The sequence below is a fragment of the Euleptes europaea genome, chromosome 2, assembly GCF_029931775.1.
Source record: "Euleptes europaea isolate rEulEur1 chromosome 2, rEulEur1.hap1, whole genome shotgun sequence".
NCBI classification, from domain to species: domain Eukaryota; kingdom Metazoa; phylum Chordata; class Lepidosauria; order Squamata; family Sphaerodactylidae; genus Euleptes; species Euleptes europaea.
In genome coordinates, this window is record NC_079313.1 from 27650075 (window position 1) to 27670115 (window position 20041).

The following is a 20041-nucleotide window of genomic DNA, read 5'->3' on the forward strand; positions in this document are numbered from 1 at the left end:
ACAATTTCTAGAGCTACCCATGTCACTTCATCTTTTTTTAACCCAAAATGATGTGATGCTGTAGTTAGAGTTGCCCCTCTCATATCCCCATCCACAGCCCTTCTGCCAGTTGCCAGCCATTGGAAGCAAAAGTATAGGGGAGAAGAAGGGTAATTAAAAAAAATACACTGGGAAAGGAGGAGGAGGAGTTGGTTTTTATATGCCGACTTTCTCTACCACTTAAGGAAGAATCAAACCGGCTTACAATCACCTTCCCTTCCCCTCCCAACAGACACCCTGTGAGGTAGGTGGGGCTGAGAGACCTCTAAGAGAGCTGTGACTCGCCCAAGGTCACCCAGCTGGCCTCATGTGTAGGAGTGGGGAAACCAACCTGGTTCACCAGATTAGCGTCCGCCACTCATGTGGAGGAGTGGGGAATCAAACCCGGTTCTCCAGATCAGAGTCCACTGCTCCAAACCACTGATCTTAATCACTACAACACTCTGGTGTGAGAGAATAAAAGAAACACTGTGGTGGCAGCTGCCACTGAGACAATGTTATTTTAATCTGTAAAACCAATCAGATCTTCAGTGGCAAATCAGAAGCCCTGCTGTACATAAGCCCCACCTGGCCCTGCAGACTTTCTAAAAACACTCGGTGGGCACCAAGAAAGGTGTCAGCAGGCACCACGGTGCCCACGGGAACCACTCCGGGAACCCCTGTTATAGACAGTGGCATTTATTTCAGCATGAGCTTTCTTTTGTGGGTCAGAGCTCACTATTTCTTCAGTCTTTAAGGAGCCATTTGATATTCTGTTGTATTTTGCTACATCAGACTAACATGGCCACTCCTCTACAAGTGCCTTACAGTAGATCTATATACTATATACAGTAGATCTATATACTTTATGATCCATCATTAGGCTATACACCCAACTCAGCCTACCACATGGACGTGGTGGCCTACCAGGCACCAGGTAGATGGCATAAACAAGAAATTACTGAGCTGCTGGTAGACTTCTGTATAAGGCTGGCGAGCCAATGGCTGATGAGGCCTGAACTAAAAGAAAACCGGGCGGAAGAACATTTGAAAACAAGTAGGGTCAATAAACACTAACAGTGCAATCCTAAACAGACTTTCACTCTTCTAAGTCCATTGAGTTTGATGGGCTTTGAAGGGTGTAACTTTGCTTAGGATTGCACTATGGGTTACCAGCAGCAAGTGCATTTTTAATATGGCAAGAGACAGGCAAAACTATACTGGTCATCTTAATACTGGAGGATCAGAAGAATCCATTTAAAAGGAAGCAATAATTAGAAATCAGGAAATGGCTTAATTTGTGTTTGTGCAAAGTGCCATCAAGTTGCAGCCAACTTATGATGACCCCAAGGGTTTTCAAGGAAAGTGATTAAACAGAGGTGGTTTGCCACTGCCTTCCTATGCAAAGTCTTCCTGGCTGGTCTCCCATCCAAGTACCGACCCTGCTTAGCTTCTGAGATCTGATGAGACTGGGCTATACAATACCATTCCACATCCTGGCTTACTCTTACAGAGAGATATTTCTGAGCAGTCAGCAGCAATGATTAAGTGCTTTTTCTCACCCAAATTCCTCTAAAATTACTGATGAAAGTGGAAGACGTATTTTTCCAGTACTCCACATTGTTTTATGGTCACGGCTACACTCTAACATGTATTCGCGTTATAATTTTAACTCAGCCAAAAATTCCTTGGAACTGTAATTTGAAGAAGAATGCTGAGAAGCCTCTATTAGATTTTCATAGCCTCTTTTTGCAGAAGTACATTTCCCAGAGTTCCCTGAGGTGAGTGAATATGTTAAACTAGTTTAAGCCTAGCATAAGTGTGTGTGGACGCATGTACATGTGCCCGCTTGCACTGTTACTTAGAAGATAAATTACCCAGCACCCCCTTGAAAAAAATGTAGCTGACCTTTTCATGTGCTAATTTGTTGGGTCAGTGAAGACTATATCGTGGTCCTAATTCAATACTGGTCTGATACTAGTTATCCAAACCTGGTTAGTACTACTCATTTTTAAGGGCAATACCAATATAAGCTCACAATTATGGTTAACAGAGACCCCAAGTGTTATGACTTTACCAGCCTACAGGGTAAGCTGGCATACATGTTAACAGGGAAATGAAAATATGTTACCAATAAGGGATGGTGAAGAAGCCAATGAAACAAGAAAAAGTGAGAATAAATCAACAAGTCCAAGAAACAGTGTGGTACACGTGTTAAGAAATTAAGAACAGAGTCAAGCCTAGAAACAAATATATTAGTGACTCGGGCTGCAAGGATAAAAGTTGTATCCTTTAAAAACACACATTTCTCCCCTTTTACATGCTAACAGCAAAAGAAGGGACCCAGTTTTGAACAGCAAAAACAAGTAGAAGTTAAAGGGTTAAACACCCTTTCCCTTCTTCACACAGCCCCAAGACAAGTTGAGATTGCATGAGCTCACATCCACATTTAATGGATGAATCACCTGTTGGAACATTTGCACACTGGAGACCCAGTTCTAGGAACCTGATATCTGCATGAGAGCCACAAAACAGTGTGTGCTTGCACACACATGCACACGTGCAGAGGGGGTGAGATTTAAGGCACTGGGATAGAAAGTAAACCTGTCCCCAACATCACTTTTCCCCTTTGGAACACAGCAAACATGTCTGCAGAACCTCAGCAGGGGAGTAGACTGTGGCGAAAAACCAGCAGTTGGAGAAAAAGGGGTCATGGCTCAGTGGTACAGCATCTGCTTTGCAGGCAGAAGGTCCCAGGTTCAGTCCTTGGTATTATAAGTTTAAAGGATCAGGTAGTTTAGTGATGCAAAAAACATCTACCTGAGCCCCAAGAAAGCTGCTGCCAGTCAACGTAGCCAGTACTGACCTTGATAGACCAAGAGCCTGACTCAGGCTTCATGGGTTCACTGCCCGCTGCTTCAAACTGTGCCTTCTCTCACTGCACTTCAGTCATTCGTTGGGGAAGGGGTTCCCTCACCAGAGTGTCTGCTGAATGTGTCCTTTCAATCTAAATCACTGGTTCCCAACTGGGGGTCCGTGGACCCCCAGGGGTCCCCGAGAACTAAATTAACGTCCGCGAAACAAAGTTATAAACCCATAATAAATTAATATTTTCAATTAAAAGTTCTCTATTAGAATAATATTTGAATATATATTTTTATAAGTTTAATGTTTAACTAACAGTTATGATTAAAGTTTATTTTCGAATTCTCAGAATTTTTATTTTGAACCTTGGGGTCCCTGCACCGAACAAAAAAGTCCTAGTGGTCCCTGGTCAAAAAAAGGTTGGGAACCACTGATCTAAATCAACAGTACTGCAAGAATGCTTAAAAGGCAGATTTCTTAGCCTGACTTCTAGGTGGCTTTCTGTTTTGAAAGCAGCTACTGTGCGAGTTAAGTCAGCGGGACCTTTGATCCTCAGCACAAGAGGTGATCATCTGCCCGCCACGGCAACACAGCAGACTTTTCAGGGTCTGATGCCGCAAGCGATTACTGGGCCACGTGCACGAAATGAAGAACAGACTTCAGCCATGTGCAACTTTTGCTTACTGTCTGAGATATCAAAAAGTAGGGGTTAGGGGAGCCAAACGTCCCTTTAGGCACAGAGTCTGGTTTATTGTAACATTTTTTCTTAATCAGACCATTTCCCCTTTTTTGTGTGGCCGAGGGGAATAAAGCTTCCCTACTATTAGTTCAAGGGAAAACAAATCATTATCAAGACCGAGTGCCCTCTGAACTAAAATAAAAAAATCTGCACCTCCCCCCACCCAAAAAGGACTCTTGGCTTACCTGTGAGGGATTCTTCTACTCTGAGGAAGGAGGACATCTGCAGCAGTGGGTGGTTTCCTTCTCATGCTCAGGGAAGCAGGATTCAAAACTTCCTCTTCCTGTCCCCGGAGCTGGGACCGCCCTCTCTGTTCCAGTTTGAGGACTTCCCTAGCTAACTTGGACAGAAAGAATAACAAATAGAAATAACACAGGTAACTTGCACGTATACAAGGGTAACAATTGTTAGTAAAAACTGAACATAGTCTAACCCGACAACCACTTTAAGACGGGGGAAGAATTGGATCCTTCTGTAATCTCTTGAACACTTAGTGACCTTTTATCACTTCCAGTTTTGTATTCTTGCTTTCACATTGAGTGTTTCGCCCTGGGTGGGCAAGATGTCCTCCTTCCTCAGAGTAGAAGGACCCCTCACAGGTAAGCCAGGGGTCCGTTCTCACTCTGAGGGCAGGGGACATCTTCAGCAGCAGGATTTATAAAAGCTGTTGTTCTCGGGTGGGATCAGTTGTCTTTCCCCGCTTGCTGCAACACTCTTCTGCCAAGGCTGCATCGGAGAATGCGTAGGTGTTGAGTTTATAGTGATGCACAAAGGTAGATGTGGACGACCACGTTTCCACCTTACAGGATTCTTCAATCGAGGCATTCTTGTTGAATGCTGTCGATGTGGCCTCACTGTGTACCAAATGTGCTGTGGTTCCCGTTGGAATGGGAATGTTGCTGTGTTGGTACGCCATCTGTATGCACTGTTGGATGCATTTGCTTATCAACACATTGGACATCTTGCCGTTCTTATTGGGCAGGAAGACTGATATGAATAGGGCATCTGTACGACGGAGCAGAATCGTTCTTTTCAGGTACACACGTGTCACTCATTTGACATCTAGATTATGCCAGTCTTTTTCCTTGGCATACCCCGGTTGAGGACAGAACACAGGTAGGCTCAATTCCTGTTTTCTGTGGATTGAGATGGAGTACTACTTTGTCACAATGGAATATACATAGACCCTTTCTCGCTGACAGCGTCCCAAGTTCCGATACCCTTCTGGCTGAAATAATTTCTGTAAGGAATAAAACCTTAATGAGAGGCAATTTAATGGCAATTCTCTTAGTGGTTCAAATGGATGTTTTGACAAGGCATTCAGAACCATGTGGAGTCACCAGGTAGGGAATCTATGTATCACTGGTGGAGACAGGTCAGAGACTCCCTTTAGAAAAGACATTAGATATGGATGTCTAGTAGTGGAGTAGCCTTCCATTTGTGGTATTACTGTTGCTATCGCAGCCACTTGACGTCGTAGGGTGGATGATTTTAGATCTTGTTTCATACCATCCTGTAGGAACTCCAATAGGATCCTCCTAGACATGTTCATTGGATCCAGCTGTTTCTTTTGCACCACCATACGAACGTTTTCCAGGTGAAGTTATAGATTCGCCTAGTGGAGGGCCTTCTGGCTTCCCTTCCTGAATGGTGTTCGCTGCGTCTGGTATCCCATGTCTAACATCCGTTGCCTCTCAAGGCCCAGGCAGTCAGATGCAGCCATCCTGGGTCCAAGTGAAGTAGAGGGCGCTGGTGTAGTAGGTTTTGAGATACTGGTAGACGTAGTGGTTCTCGGCCAGAAAGCTCTCATAATGTCGAAAACCAAACTCCCTGTGGCCAGTGAGGAGCTATGAAGATGACACTGGCCTTCTCCATCCTTATCTTCCGTAGGACTTAGGAATTAGTGGAAGCGGAAAGAACACATATAAGAGTTCCTTTGGCCATGAGGATAACAGAGCGTCTACCTTTTCCTCCCTTGGATGAACAAATCTCGAGAAGAACCTCTGAGTTAGGTAGTTCTTTGGAGACGCAAATAGGTCCACTATAGGTTTGTTGGAATACTTCCTGGTTTATGGACCACTCCCCCCTCGTCCATCTGCTGACAGCTGAGTCAGTTGGTCTGTGAATTTAGAGTGATCTTTACATGCTCCACCCTCGAGGAGGTCAGATGTATTTCGGCCCAGTCTAGTATTGTTTCTGCTTCTGCATGTAGGGATGACACGAGCGAGATCCCCCTTGCTTGTTTACATGTGCCTTTGCTGAGATGTTGTCTGTTCTGATCATATGATGGTTTTTGATTATTGATTGAAACTTCTGAAAGGCTTTCTGGATGTCACACAGTTCCAGCTTGGTTAAGTGTTGTAGATGTCTGGAGGTAAGTCCGTCTTTTGGAAAGATTGGTTAGTCTGGTCCATCAAAGACTGTTTTGGACTTTGTTGTTCAGGGTAAATTGAGTATTTTTCTTTTGATGATGTGTAGTTGATGTGGCTTCAGGAACCACTGAAGTTGTCTTGCATGCAGTCTTGCCCAGAGAACAGTTCCTAGACAAGACACCATCAGGCGTTGAAAACGGGCTAGAGTAGTGAGGTCAACTAATATGGCTTTGCTGACCTGTCCCGCCAATGCCTTGGGGTAGGGATAACCTGTTCCGTGCAATGTCTAGTATCACCCCCAGATGCAGGATGATGTGCGATGGAGTCAAGTTGCTTTTGGCCTAGTTCACATGGAATCCATGCTGTTCCAAAAGGTTCAGGACTGTTAGTGTATGTTGGAATGCTGACTGCTCCGAGGGAGCGCTCACCATTATATCAGTCAAATAAGGGAAGATGTGGATCTCCTGTTCCCTCAATGTCACCACCAGGGTGATGAGTACCTTTGTAAAGACCCTAGGGCTGATGAAGTCCAAAGGGGAGCACTCCGAATTGGTAGTAACATAGACCGTGTGTGTACCGCAGATACTTTCTGTGCAATGGGTTTATCAGTATGTGCAGATAGGCCTCGGTCAGGTCTATTGACATTAATAATGATTGAGGGCTCAGAGCTTCGACAATGAATCGGGATGCCTCCATCCCCCCCACAAAGCAGTTCACTTACTTCAGATCCAATATTGCTCGCCAGTCCCCATTTCTTTTTGAGACAGAAATCGGAGTACACCCAGGCATGACGCTCTGTAATGGTATGGTTCTATGGCTTAGATTTCCAACAGGTAACAACAGCTGGTTAGTTGCGAAGGCATTTTTCCAATGTTGTGAGACTGGGGATGGCCCAAAAAACGGTCTGGTGGGAGGTACCTGAATTCTATTGAGTGGCCATAGTTTACTATTTGTGTGGCCCAGGCATCTGGTTGGGCAGGATTCCAGACCTCAGCGAAGTCCAGAAGTCTCCCCCCACCTGAGGAGGGCTGCAGCCATTGTTTTCCTTGTCTATCTGAGAACTTGCCAGATTTGTCTTCCCCCTGCTGTTGGAACTGTGAATTTTTGATGAATTTGTGTCCCCTTCGAAAGGATCCCCTTCCGCCTGACCATGTATTACACCTGTTATCAGATCTGGTTCTGGGCAGGGTGTGGAAGGTCCGAAAGAGACGAAAGGAGGTAGATGAGGATTCCTTCCCTTCCTTTTTGATGTATTTTGGCCTTGCCTTTTCTTGTCCTTTGTTTCTACAAGAATGCCAGATAGGTCAAGTGTAAGGAATAGTTTAGGAGAGTATTAAGAGTATAGGAAGTATATAAAGGTAGGCTAAGAAGCTTTTGTAGTCTGTTGAATTGCAGAGCTATGGCTCTGTGCTGCTTTCTCCCTCTGAGGCAGGAGGAAAACTGGAACAGAGAGGGCGGTTCCAGCTCAGGGGACAGGAAGAGGAAGTTTTGAATCCTGCCTCCCTGAGCATGAGAAGGAAACCCGCTGCTGAAGATGTCCCCCGCCCTCACAGTGAGAAGCTGAATTCTACAGTTTATATCAAATTACACAAATTGGACAGGTTTGCACGATTTTCCTTGCAATTTGTCTTACAAATTACAGGACAAGGAAACCATGGCTGTATTCACACATGACTGGATATTGAACTACTGTCACATTATAGTAGTCACTATAACTGTTTATAAAAATATAAAGGAAGTCCCTATGCAAGCACTGGGTCATTATTGACCCATGGGGTGATGTCACATCACGTTTTCTAGGCAGACTATGTTTACGTATTGGTTTGCTATTGCCTTTCCCAGTCGTCTACGCTTTACCCCAGCAAGCTGGGTACTCATTTTACCGACCTCGGAAGGATGGAAGGCTGAGTCAACTTTGAGCCGGCTACCTGAAACTGACTTCTGTTGGGATCGAATTCAACTGCAACTTACCACTCCACATTTAACAACGAAAACAAAAAGTGATCAGTGCAATCTTAGGCAGGTCTACTCTAAATCCTATTCAAGTCCAGTCAGTGGGGCTTACTTTTTGGAAAGTGTCAGTAGGTTTGTCCTGCAGAGGTCTAGGATCTTAACCTATTGGTGACCTACCCATTTTGGCCCAAAGAAACTATGAAGTACACTTTATTTATTGAGAAATTTTACATGCTGCCTGGATCTTGACTTGGATGGCTCAGCCCAGCCTGATCTCATCAGATCTCAAAAGCTAAGCAAGGGTAGCCCTGGTTAGTACTTGGATAGGAGATCACCAAGGAATATCGGAGTCGTTATGCAGAGAAATGCAATGGCAACCCAACTCTGTTCGTTTCTTGCCCGTCCCGGCAATGCCAGGGGTTGAACCTGGGACCTTCTGCATGCCAAGCAGATGCTCTACCACTGAGCCACAGCCCCTGCCAAGCAGATGCTCTACCACTGATCCCATGTTTGTCATGCAGCTATGAGAACACAGAAGCCTTGAGGGGTAGGGCTGGGAGGGGGGAATAGATGGAAGTTAGAGTTTGAGATGGGGTTACCATCTTCTTCCAGAAGCAGCACTCAGATTATCTTCAAAAGCTGGATGAGAAGCCCCCCCAAATCAACAGATGCAGCTTTTTCAAGCTCCCACCATGCCCCTAAACCACATGCCTGTCACCTAAAAGTTAAATTTACAGATGCCAGATTCTCCTTTATTTAGGGTTGCTAGATCTACTCGCACATAAGCAGGCTTAGGATCACCTGTTTAAAGACAGTGCAATACTTAAGCAACAACAACAAAAACTCACTTGGAAGTAAGTCCCCGCTATTGCACTGGGGCTCATTTTTGAGTCTTTTTCCTTCCACCTGTTTGCAAGTGTTCGCACCGAGAGAGAGTGCGCCCCGGGCTGCCTTGCAAACACTAAGTAGCCCTGGCTCAGGATAGCGCCGTGGGAAGGGGCTGGAGGAACACGCCACACCACCAGCTCCAGGCCCCTCCTCTCAGTCCCTGCAGCAGCTGCCACTGGAGAGTTGGGATCGGGACGCGGCGGGATGTGTGTGTGTGTGTGGAGCACAGAGGATTTAAAAATGCAAAAGCAGCAGCTGAGGATGCAGCAGCCACGGCAGCTGCTGCCGCTGCCCAGGACAGAAGCCCTGGCAGACTGGAGCAGGGGGGTGGGGAGGTTGGTGGGGCTTTTTTGGCCGCCAGACACAGCAGCAGCCAATCAGGGCCGCCACTAGGGAGCCCCAGTGCAGCCGGCCCCGGCCATTGTGCGCCGCAAACGCACCGAGGAAGCAAAAAAGAAGCAGGCCACATACCCCCCCCCCCGCATCACACACCTGGAATCCAGGAGGGGGGGAAGTATCGTGAGAGCGCCATGGCTAGTCTCGAGTTTTGTGCGCACATGCGCCTGCCAGCAAAGAGCCGAGGGGAGGGCCTAGCTGGAGTGGCACGAGGAGGAAGTAGCGCCCTGGAGCTCCCAGCCTCGGCACGCATGTCCATGCCACGTTTCTATGGCAGGACCCTGGAGCTCCCTGCCTCGGCACACAAGCCACAGAAAATGATCTCGCAGGCTGTAAATGGCCCGGGGGTCAGAGGTTCCCCACCCCTGCTCTACATAATACCCAAATAAAGACGAAGAAAACAGCACGTCTACAACTTGCCATGACTTAGCAAGACTGAAGGGTTTAAAAGTGCCAAATGGTTGGAACTCATGTTAACAGGGGAAAGGGGGTGCTAAAGATCCATACATATTTAGTGTTGTGATGTGAAATTTAACCCTTAGCTGACCACTGAATAGGGAGCAACGTCGATGCTAAGTATTCCTCCTACTAAACCAGAGGAAAGAAAATGAAAACAAACAAAATGGATTTTTTATAAAGCCACATCTAAGACATCAGGGTGGATCCAAACATCCTCTAAGTAGTCTTCCTCCAACTTAATTGGCTCTTGCTTCAACAGAAGAGTTCCTTACTTTGGAGGAAGGCTTCTAACTTGAACCAAAAGAAAAGGTGGGGTATAAATATTTTAATAAAAAATAATAAGCTTTGCTTAGGGGAGTGGTAAGATAGAGGTAGAATCCACCCCAACGTTGCAAAGAATTCCAGTTCAACTCTCAAAATGCTGAACAGCACTCAGCAATCTTCCAGTGCCCTGTGGTACTGCCAGAGTCTTCTATGGAAGCTTCCAAGTTTGGTCTAGGTTAGAGAGCTAAAGATGAGGGCAGCTCATGGTATAATGTGCAGTGAATCACTGTTTCTGTATCCTCAGAATACATGAAGACACCCACTCATCAGATTTCAAATGAACTGTGACATGCTGCAGTACCTAGGATATGTCTGTTGTTAAACAGTACCATCTCAGATTGGGGAAGTGGTTCTCAGAATGTTCCCGACTTGGAAAAAAAGCTACTCCCGGGACTATCTCCCTGACATGCCAGTTCTGTTCCTCCAGGGAGGCTGGGCTCCCCATACCAAGAGAGCATTGAAGCACACAATCCTCCCACTTGTGGTCTCAAGTAGTACAGTCCAGCAAGTGCTGTATCCAGTAGACCTCCTTAGCTTAATTCTTCGTCCAGAACACAGCTCAGTGACAAAGGTTTAGCTGTGCAGGTCACTACTCAGTTCAGTCCTAGCCTGAATGGATGACTTGTCATCCCTGATGCAGGCTCTCCCAGTACGTCCGGACTCAGAAAGACCAAAACCATCAAACGATCATCAGCATCAAGTCCATATTCTATATGAATGGCCTTGATCATGCTGTAAGTGGAGATAGCCCCAAAACCGGAACTGAAGCCTGACTAAAACGGGTCACAGGCAGGTGCATGATCCAGACATACCCGAAGCTGCGCTGCCACCACTAGTTCAGTTGCATGACCCAACAGGACTACAACTGGAGAATACCCTCTCTCAAAGTACTGTTAACAATGTTTTTGAGAGGTCCTGGCACATTTTCCTAGAAAGATTTTATAAGGCATGCAGCCAAAGAATAAGAGGAGCCTTTCACAATACCCAGTATACAGATTTCTCAGGGACAGGGCCCCTGCAAAAGCAGAAAGGTGGCCAACCCACTATTCTTGGATGCTGTAAGAACTCAGCAAGACCATTCAATAAAAACAGAACTATTGCATGGGTCTCTCTGTTCTCATGATCATCAGTAGATAATCTCCCCAACTCGTTGGAAATCAGCTGTTTTCACAATGGGGCATACATTAGAAGAAGAGCAGTTTGTTCTCTATTTTATCACTGTTAGGACAGAATATGGAGAAACAGAATGGATTCCAATTGGCAAAGGTGTTAGACAAGGATGTATTTTATACTCCTATATTTTCAATCGATATGCAGAATAAATCATAAGGAAAGCTGGATTAGATATAGAGGACTGTGGAGTGAAAATTGGGGGGAGGAACATTAACAATTTGAGATATGCCAATGATACTACATTTCTTGCAGAAAATAGCCAAGACTTGAAACGACTACGGCTGAAAGTTAAAAGAGAAAGTGCCAACAGCTGAACATCAAGAAGACAAAAGTAATGACTACTGGAGAATTACTCAACTTTAAGGTGGACAATGAGGGAGGAAGAAGAAATAACACCATTGTGTTGGCCACACTGTCAACAAATTTAGCTTTTACTCAGACAACCTGGGGAATGCTATATCACCCGGACATCTGTCAACACTAATTTTATAGTTTATTTCTAGCTCACCTTTATGCAACCATTCAGAATACAGTACTTTTACTGGCACACCAATCTCCTAAATGATGTGAACAGTTTCTAAAAAACGACCATGAATAATAAAAATAGTAAATTCTGGTCATTTTTGAGAGGCCCACAAAATTTACGAAGGTAGATAAACCTTAGGTAAAGAACTGCTTTGGGCAAATTCCTTAATGCAAGTTTGTTTTGGAACTGGCAGGGTTTTTAAAAAGATGACTCTTTCTCCCCAAATCACGGATTCGGACGCTTGCTAAGATTAATGAGCGTCGTTTCCATTCTAAGATGGAAATATGTTTTTAGAAGCCCTAAGCACATCAACGTCCTTTCTGTTTAGAGTCTATCAACCAGCTTCTGTTGCTGTGACCATGTATAATTCATATTCAACTGAAGGGAAATGTGTTCACCCCTTTGTGTATATCCATAGACTACGTTTCTGGCCAATAATATTTTGCTATCGCACACTTCATTAGACTATATCTAAGGCCTGGTGACCAACAAGTTTCGTCAACACAGCAACAGCTGAAATATTTGATTAGGGGGGGAATTAATGACGTGTGATTTAAAAATTATATTCAAACACATTCAGAGATTTATCTGGCGGTCATTTTTCTTGGAATAATACTTGCAAAAATGTAAAGCCAATTCATTGTTTAAATTTAAGGGGGAAAGGCTCTGAAAACTGCTAATGCGCTAATTCTAGCATACCCAAAGATCTGTTTGTAGTATGCTGTGGATGTAATCATCCACCCATCTTTTCTTTCTTTTCTTTTTTTATATAAATTTTTATTAATTTTTATAACAAAACATAACAAAAACAAATACAATGAAATTAACATAAAAAATACAAAAGGAAAAAACAAAACACAGAAGAGTATCTATATATCTTAAGTAATATTCATATTTGCTTAATTATATACTTCAAAAAGATACCCTTCCCCCTCCACCCACCTAAAAAAAGTGACCCTTCACCCGACTTCCGAAGAAGCATCTTAACAGTATTTATTATGTTTAATAACACAAAAATGTAAATTTATCAAAATTAGTTTCTATAACTCGTTAATTAATGCTGCAAAATCCATTTTTGCCAAATTATCCCAATATGAGGCGGCCTTAGACCATGTTTTTTTAAATTCTTCCATATCTTTACCTTGTAGGAATTCCATTAATTTGGCCATCCTCATATACATCCATAATTTTTCTCTCCAGTCAATAATTGAAGGCTTATTCGCTTGCTTCCAAACTTTAGCTATCATGATTCTTGCAGCAGCAAAACTATATTGGCAAACAACCCTATCATTATTACTCATATTTTTTGGCAGAATACCCAATAAACAAAATCATTTCAACAGATTTTAACTTTCTGTCATAGGGGTCACTGATGTACCCCAGTTTCACCGTCACTCGTCACCCTTCCAGTGCTGCTCTTGCTGGTTGCAGCCATGTCTAGGGCAAGAAGCTTTCGCAATGGTACCCCAGACCAGGGGTCGGCAAACTCATTAGTCAAAAGAGCCAAATATCAACAGTACAACGATTGAGATTTCTTTTGAGAGCCAAATTTCTTAAGCTTAAACTATATAGGTAGGTACACTGTTTATTAACTTAATAAACTTTAATTAAAGTTTTAAGTCTTAATTAAACTATAGGTACACTGAATAAAACTTGATATCATACTTAATAGTGATCTTATTTATTGATAAAAATTAAATTGTAAGTCCCTGCCATTTCCCCCTCCCCGTCCGGAGTCCTCGTCTGGAGGCCTGGTCTACAGCCATAAAAGCCTATTGGTAGACCTGGCCTCCGGCTGAGTCCCATTGGGAGGCCAGGTCTACCCATTGGCTTTCTTGGCAGTAGACCTGGCCTCCGGAGGCCCATAGAAGCCAATGGGTAGACCTGGCCTCTGAAGGGGGACTTTTTCCCCTCCTCGGAGTCCAGGTCTACTGCCAAGAAAGCCAGTGGGTAGACATGGCCTCCCAATGGGACTCAGCCGGAGGCCAGGTCTACCAAAGGAAGCCCGCCCCACCCAACAGCTGATAGGCGGGGGGGCAGGAACCGCCAAGCAGCCCGCCCAGCAATCGCGCGGCTAGAGGGGAGGGGAGGCTTTAGCCTCCCAACCATTGAGGGCAAGGGAAAGGGAGACCCGGCCATTCTCCTCGGTGTGTGTGGGGGGAGACAGCGCGCCAGCTCGCCCGCTCTCGCTCTCTCTCAGGTGCGCCGGCTCCGCAGCCCGGCTGCCAGCGCGAGCAGGCGCAAGAGAGGGCTCCGAACCAAGTTCGCAGAGCCGCACTCAACGGGCCAAAGAGCCGCATGCGGCTCTGGAGCCACAGTTTTGAGACCCCTGCCCCAGACCATTTGCTCATGCGAGGAAACTAGGGGACTTGGCTGGGGCCAGGTGACATCGGAATTGTGGGTTGGGCTGAGAGTTGTTGGGGACAATGGGGAAGAAGTGATAACCATTGGTAACAAAAGACAACAGAATACAGAAAGCACAAGAAACGCAGTCCAGAAAGGGGGAATGCAGAAGGAGGTAGTTATTCACACATTTATGCATACATTTGATTCAGCGTTCGATCGCTAACCTTCTCGTCTATTCATTCTCTGTTTTGCTCGGAGGGTTTTTACCAAGCAATTTCTGAACTGTCTGGCTTTCCCAGCATAACGAGAAGCTCAGGATTGCAGACTTACAGCCCAGGAGAATGCAAAAAAGGGGATATTCTTGCTTCATGCGTCCATTTGATCCAGCTTAGCTCGCGAAGCTTCTTGTAAAACAATTTAAAAAATATTAGGGAGGGAAATGGGTGGAAGGAGGAGAAAGGAGGGGAGATGAGCAAAACAGTGGGAGTGAACAAGGGAAGGGTATTTGGTGGGGCAGAGAAATAAAGACCGTTTCAAGACGTTTGAATGCTGGAGAACAGCTAGCTTGGAAATGGAGAAAAAAATCACGGTAAAAATGCTCAGGAAAACAATGGAGAAAAAATGATGGGGAAACATTTCTGACACCAAACGGAGGGGGGAAAGTGCAGAAATGAAAAAATAAAATGTAGCTTTTGATGGCATGAAACATTGTAAACCATTTGTACGGGAAAGGCCCTAGTCTTGAAAAGCATTTCACTCCTTCCAAAGGAAATAAAAATATTTTGTGGGACTATTTTCCCAGTGCTCACCCAAATCTCCCAATTTGTACATCAGAAAATCTTGGGAGAGTCCTCAAAAAAGAGGGAATTTTTTAGTTCATTTTTTTCTGAACCTTCACATTTCCAGGAGGTGGGGGTATAGGTGTGGTCTCCAAACATGCAACATCTCAAAGGATTTTTCCATATATTTGACCATAATGGACTAGAACTGCCCATTTAACCATACGCATGTATTAGACACATTAAGAATAATTTGAAATGATCATACTATAATTAGTTTCTGGTGTACATTTTCTACATATAAAATAGTCTACACCAGGAATGTCAAACATACAGCCCGTGGGCCGGATCCGGTTCCTTGAGAGCTTTTATCCAACCCATGAGCCAGCTGAGGCAGCTTTCCTCCCGCCCCAGTCCTGATCTGGGCCTGCGAGGCGTGGCCCGGCCCAACCAAATGACATTTATGTCATATCTGGCCCTCATAACAAATGAGTTCGTCATTCCTGGTCTAGACTCCTTGTTTTATTTTACGTTTATGTATGAATGTGTTAACTGTTGCATAGGGGGAGAAATAATAGATGAGATATGACAGCATCATGTCTTTTTAAAGTAGTTACTTCTTGGCTTCATGATTAAGGATTGTGCTGAGAAAGTAGTGGAAGAAAAAAAGGAGTGGAATAAAACCCAACCTAAAAACAGCTAAGGATTGTGCTGAAACAGAATCAACCACTGCACTGTCACATTTGAGTTCAAAAGCATTGTTCTAGCATTCTCATCTAAGCAATACTCTGATCTTTTTGGAATAGTTTAATACTCCGAATACTCCACCCCATAAGGGGACCATTTACCACGTGCTAGCCACATGTGAACTTGCCACAAGGTATTCACAATCATATGTATGCAATCATCCGTAGCATCAAGGCACACAGTGATCACCTGGATCCGCGCACTGTGGCACAACATGTGATCTGCCCCCTTTCCCCTGGAAGTTATGTGGAATTCAAAAAGTTCACCTGGCTTCCCTCCGCCCTTTCCTGCAAACTGGTGCAACAGAAATGAGCCCTGCAGTATTTTCTCTAGATGCCTAGAGGGGAGAATACATTTCTCAGGATGCAAAAAGCCGGATGAACTGCTGTTCAGAGCAGCAAACTCCTTTTATTACCAGCCACACTCAGCAAAAGTATTTAGAACTATATGACACATTAAATTAGTCCAGGGACCTGTAATTAGACAATATTGCATAAGGTACATTTGTACCGGAAAAGCTTGAGCCAGCAAAGCAAAGATGCAAACTTCAAATTACTCTCAACAGCCAGACTGAGAGCCACGTCACCTCTCAGGTGACCACATCCCCACGTCACTGCATACTGTGCTATTGTTGCACTACAGCAACCATTGCAACTGGACTGCCCTGTGTGGACAAGTCATTCCTGTTGCAAATTATTCCAACAACACAATAGTGCAATAGCCACCAATGTGCAGAAGCAGCCAAAATGTGGCTTTGGGTAAATAATTGAAGCACTTCTATGTGTCCATTTTCCATCTGCATGTGGAAAGGGTGGGGGAGAATTTGCTGAAACGAATTTCTTTTTACATACCCAGGAAACAAAATGACATTCCACAATAAATCTCGGTAAGTTCTTTAAAAAGCTACAACAGCAACAAATTCATCCATTGCCGTCTTTGTCGAAAAACAATTTCACATCCATTGCAGGCCAAGGATCAAATCCTTATTCCTTCCAATTACACCCTCTCCTCCCAAGCGCATGGCTTAAAGGCTTCTTGTGTTTGTGTTTTTTAAGACTAGCCAGATTTTAAACATGAAGACAGATGGCGCAAAAAAACTCACTCATGGATAATTTACGCTCGCATCTGAGCTTCTACTTGCGCTAAGCTGCTGTTTTGCATAGGTTGCAGCCTTGCTTACATCAGGCACCTTGCGAGCATGAAGTCCCATGGGTGAGTTCCTTTGACCCAGCCAGCATCATGTTTAAAATCAGGCCACTATTGCATTTGAGTAGAGGGTCAGAAGGGGAAGTACCCCTGCAGCCAGCTATGAAAAGTCCAGAGAGCATCTTCTGAGCTTAATATACTGAACAATGAAGTTGTGTCTCAGCAGAACAGAATTCAGTAGTCGGCACACACAAACACATTGTGTCTCTTGCCCTTCAGTCAGGGATGAGGTACAGCTACACACCCCGCAGTCTCAAAAACATTGCTTTATAAAACAGAAGCCTCTGGGAAGATTTAAAGTTATAAACAGAGAGGGCTGTTTCGGGGCCAGATAGGTATTGTCAGCAAGAAAGGCCAAACTGAGCCAACGGTTTCCCTCGCTGTATTGTCTTTTCTGGCTCGGTGCTGTTAGTCCAGCTTGCCAAGCTGCTAACAACTGGATTTCTTCGCCCGGACCCTGCTGCGGGAGGTCAGCAGTCTGTGCAGCCATGACGTCACCAAACAAACTTCTGAGCCCACATTTCTTACAAAACGCCCCCCCCCTTCCCTCTCTTATTGTCATTACCAGACCAGTCTGCGATTTCTAACCCTTCAAGCAACTTTCCATCCTTGGGCCCTGGCCAGTTAGCCAGACCGTGTTGCTGTTCATTCAAAGTGTGACTGAGCTTGGTGGGGCTTACTCAAATGTAAGCAGGCACGGGACAGCAGCTTTACATTCCCCCCCCACTCCAAAACTCATTGCGCATCCATCCCCATCCATCCCCAGGACCAGATGGTCCTTGGTAAACCCCCCACCCACCTGGAACTGTCTTCTCACTGACTCTTACTCCTGTGCCTCTCACAGCAGCCTGAATGGCGGACACCAACCGGTAATTGTTGTGCCTGAGTAATCATACCTGCATCACATTCAGACATACACGCAAGCTGCACGCATAAGCTGCTTACCAGCAAAACCACAGAGGCCGCTTCCCAGTGCCCCCCCCTTTCCTTTAGCACCAAGCACGTGCGCACACACATATATTCCAAAGGCTGGAAACTGCATGACAACCTCCCTCCCACCTATTCCTCCTTTTCGATACTTTCGCTTCCCCCTGCAAGGGAGCACTCTGAACTGCTCAATAAGATAGGCTCCATTCATTAATGTCGCTCGGGCACACGCTGAAGAAACTGATGGCGTTGCATTGACAAGCTAAAATCGGATGTTCAGAAAATGCATCATTGTTGCATTGCAATATCAAACGTCTATAAAACCTCTTGCATTTGCCCTGCCTCGAGGGGACAGGATCGCAGAGCTGTCTGTCTGGATCCTGGCTCACCCGGTTATGACTTCTTGGCCAATAAAGCAAGCTAATTCACAGTGGGTCGCCGTGTTAGTCCGTCTGCAGTAGTAGAAAAGGGCAAGAGTCCAGTCGCACCCGAAAGACTAACAAGAATATTTTCTGGTAGGGTAGGAGCTTTCGTGAGCCACAGTTCTGAAGAAGTGAGCTGTGGCTCATGAAAGCTCATACCCTGCCAGAAAATATTCTTGTTAGTCTTTAAGGTGCTACTGTACTCTTGCCCTTTTCTAATAAAGCAAGCTGTAATCAACCAACCTCCAGCCCTCATTGGACTCTATGAGAACGGGGATAATTCACAGTGGGTAGCCGTGTTAGTCCGTCTGCAGTAGTAGAAAAGAGCAAGAGTCCAGTAGCACCTTAAAGACTAACAAAAACATTTTCTGGTAGGGGACGAGCTTTCTGCATAGCAACTAGGAGGAAAGCTCCTACCCTACCAGAAAATATTCTTGCTAGTCTTTAAGGTGCTACTGGACTCTTGCCCTTTTCTAACAAAGCAAGCTGTAATCAACCAACCTCCAGTCCTCATTGGACTCTATGAGAATGGGGATAATTCACAGTGGGTCACCGTGTTAGTGTCTGCAGTAGTAGAAAAGAGCAAGAGTCCAGCAGCACCTTAGTCTTTAAGGTGCTACTGGACTCTTGCTCTTTTCTACTACTGCAGACAGACTAACACGGCTACCCACTGTGAATGATCCCCATTCTCATAGAGTCCAATGAGGGCTGGAGGTTGGTTGATTACAGCTTAGTCTTTAAGGTGCTTTAACGTTAGTCTTTAAGGTGCTACCGGACTCTTGCTCTTTTCTACTCTATGAGGACGGGGGAGCCGATTTCTGCAGGGCAGGGCTCCGTTAAAGACAAACCCCCCGAGCCAGGCCTCTTCCCGGGTCAGTTGGCAACCTTAGGGGCAGGATGCTCGCTTCCCTCCTCTTGAGCACCCGCCGGGAAACTCTCCCCACCCAGCCACCCACCCACCGGGCACGGGATGCTGCAGAGCGGCCCCCTCCCCACACCCCCTCCTCGGGGCGCATTTACCAGACGGCGATCCTGTGCTTGGGGTAGCGCAGCCTCTCCACGCAGCCGAGGAAATGGGGCAGGGAGCGGGCCGCGTTCCTGGCGAGGACGGCGAGGAGGACGGTGGGCTTTTGCACGGCCGATTCCGGCAGGGGGTCCGGGCCGAAAAGCCCCCGCGCGCCGTCCTCCGCGCAGCGGCCCCTCCGCACCCAGAAGCAGAAAGCAAAGTGGAGGAGCAGCAGCCGCCGGATCGAGACGGAGGTGGAAGGGAGCCGGAGGGTCGCAGCAGCCATGTTTCCTTGCAGCCCCCCCCCAAAAAAAAAATCGGGGGAGGGGGGAGTGTTGCTCGGGGGGGTGGGGAGAAAACTCTTCCTAGTGGCACGCAAGGCCAGCAGGGGCGGCGGGAGAAGTGAGCAAAAAGCTCCGGCCCTACCTGCAAGAACAGGCTGGGAGGGAAGGGAAGGAGACCGGGCTTGGGGGCTTGCACGCGTCTTGGTGCGTGTGCGTTTTTTGCAAGAGGAGGAGGCTGTTCCTTCTTTGCGAAAAGGCGGACCGGTGGCGGCAAAAGTTGCCGCCAATCCCCTTTTCTTTCCATCCTTGCAGCAAATCGGAAACCAACCCAGCTCGCTATTAGGGCCATTTATTCGTGGAAGGTTTTGCATTGGATTTGCCACTCTTTAGATGCACTTCCCCCCCCCCCCATCCCTATTCTCCAAACTCAACAATAAGCCGCCATGCAGAGTTTTGAGAATTCAGATGGGGAAAATGTGCATCGAGAGAGGGACAAATCCAATGCAAAACCTTCCATGAATAAATGGCCTTTCTCTCTTATTCCCCCCCCCCATTCCCCAGCCTTCAATCGACGCAGCTTTGTAATAATAATAAAAAGGGGGGGGGAGAGA

The 20041-nt window shown here is 45.8% G+C and overlaps 1 protein-coding gene across 1 annotated transcript in view; it reads right to left on the bottom strand.

The window, feature by feature from the left end:
- Positions 1-19262, bottom strand: part of COLGALT2 (collagen beta(1-O)galactosyltransferase 2) — a 64729-nt gene extending 45467 nt beyond the window's left edge. Inside the window, exon 1 of the mRNA XM_056844410.1 lies at positions 19161-19262. The gene's annotated coding sequence lies outside the window, so the exon portion shown is untranslated. The remainder of the gene's footprint in view (positions 1-19160) is intronic.
- Positions 19263-20041: the final 779 nt, after the last annotated feature.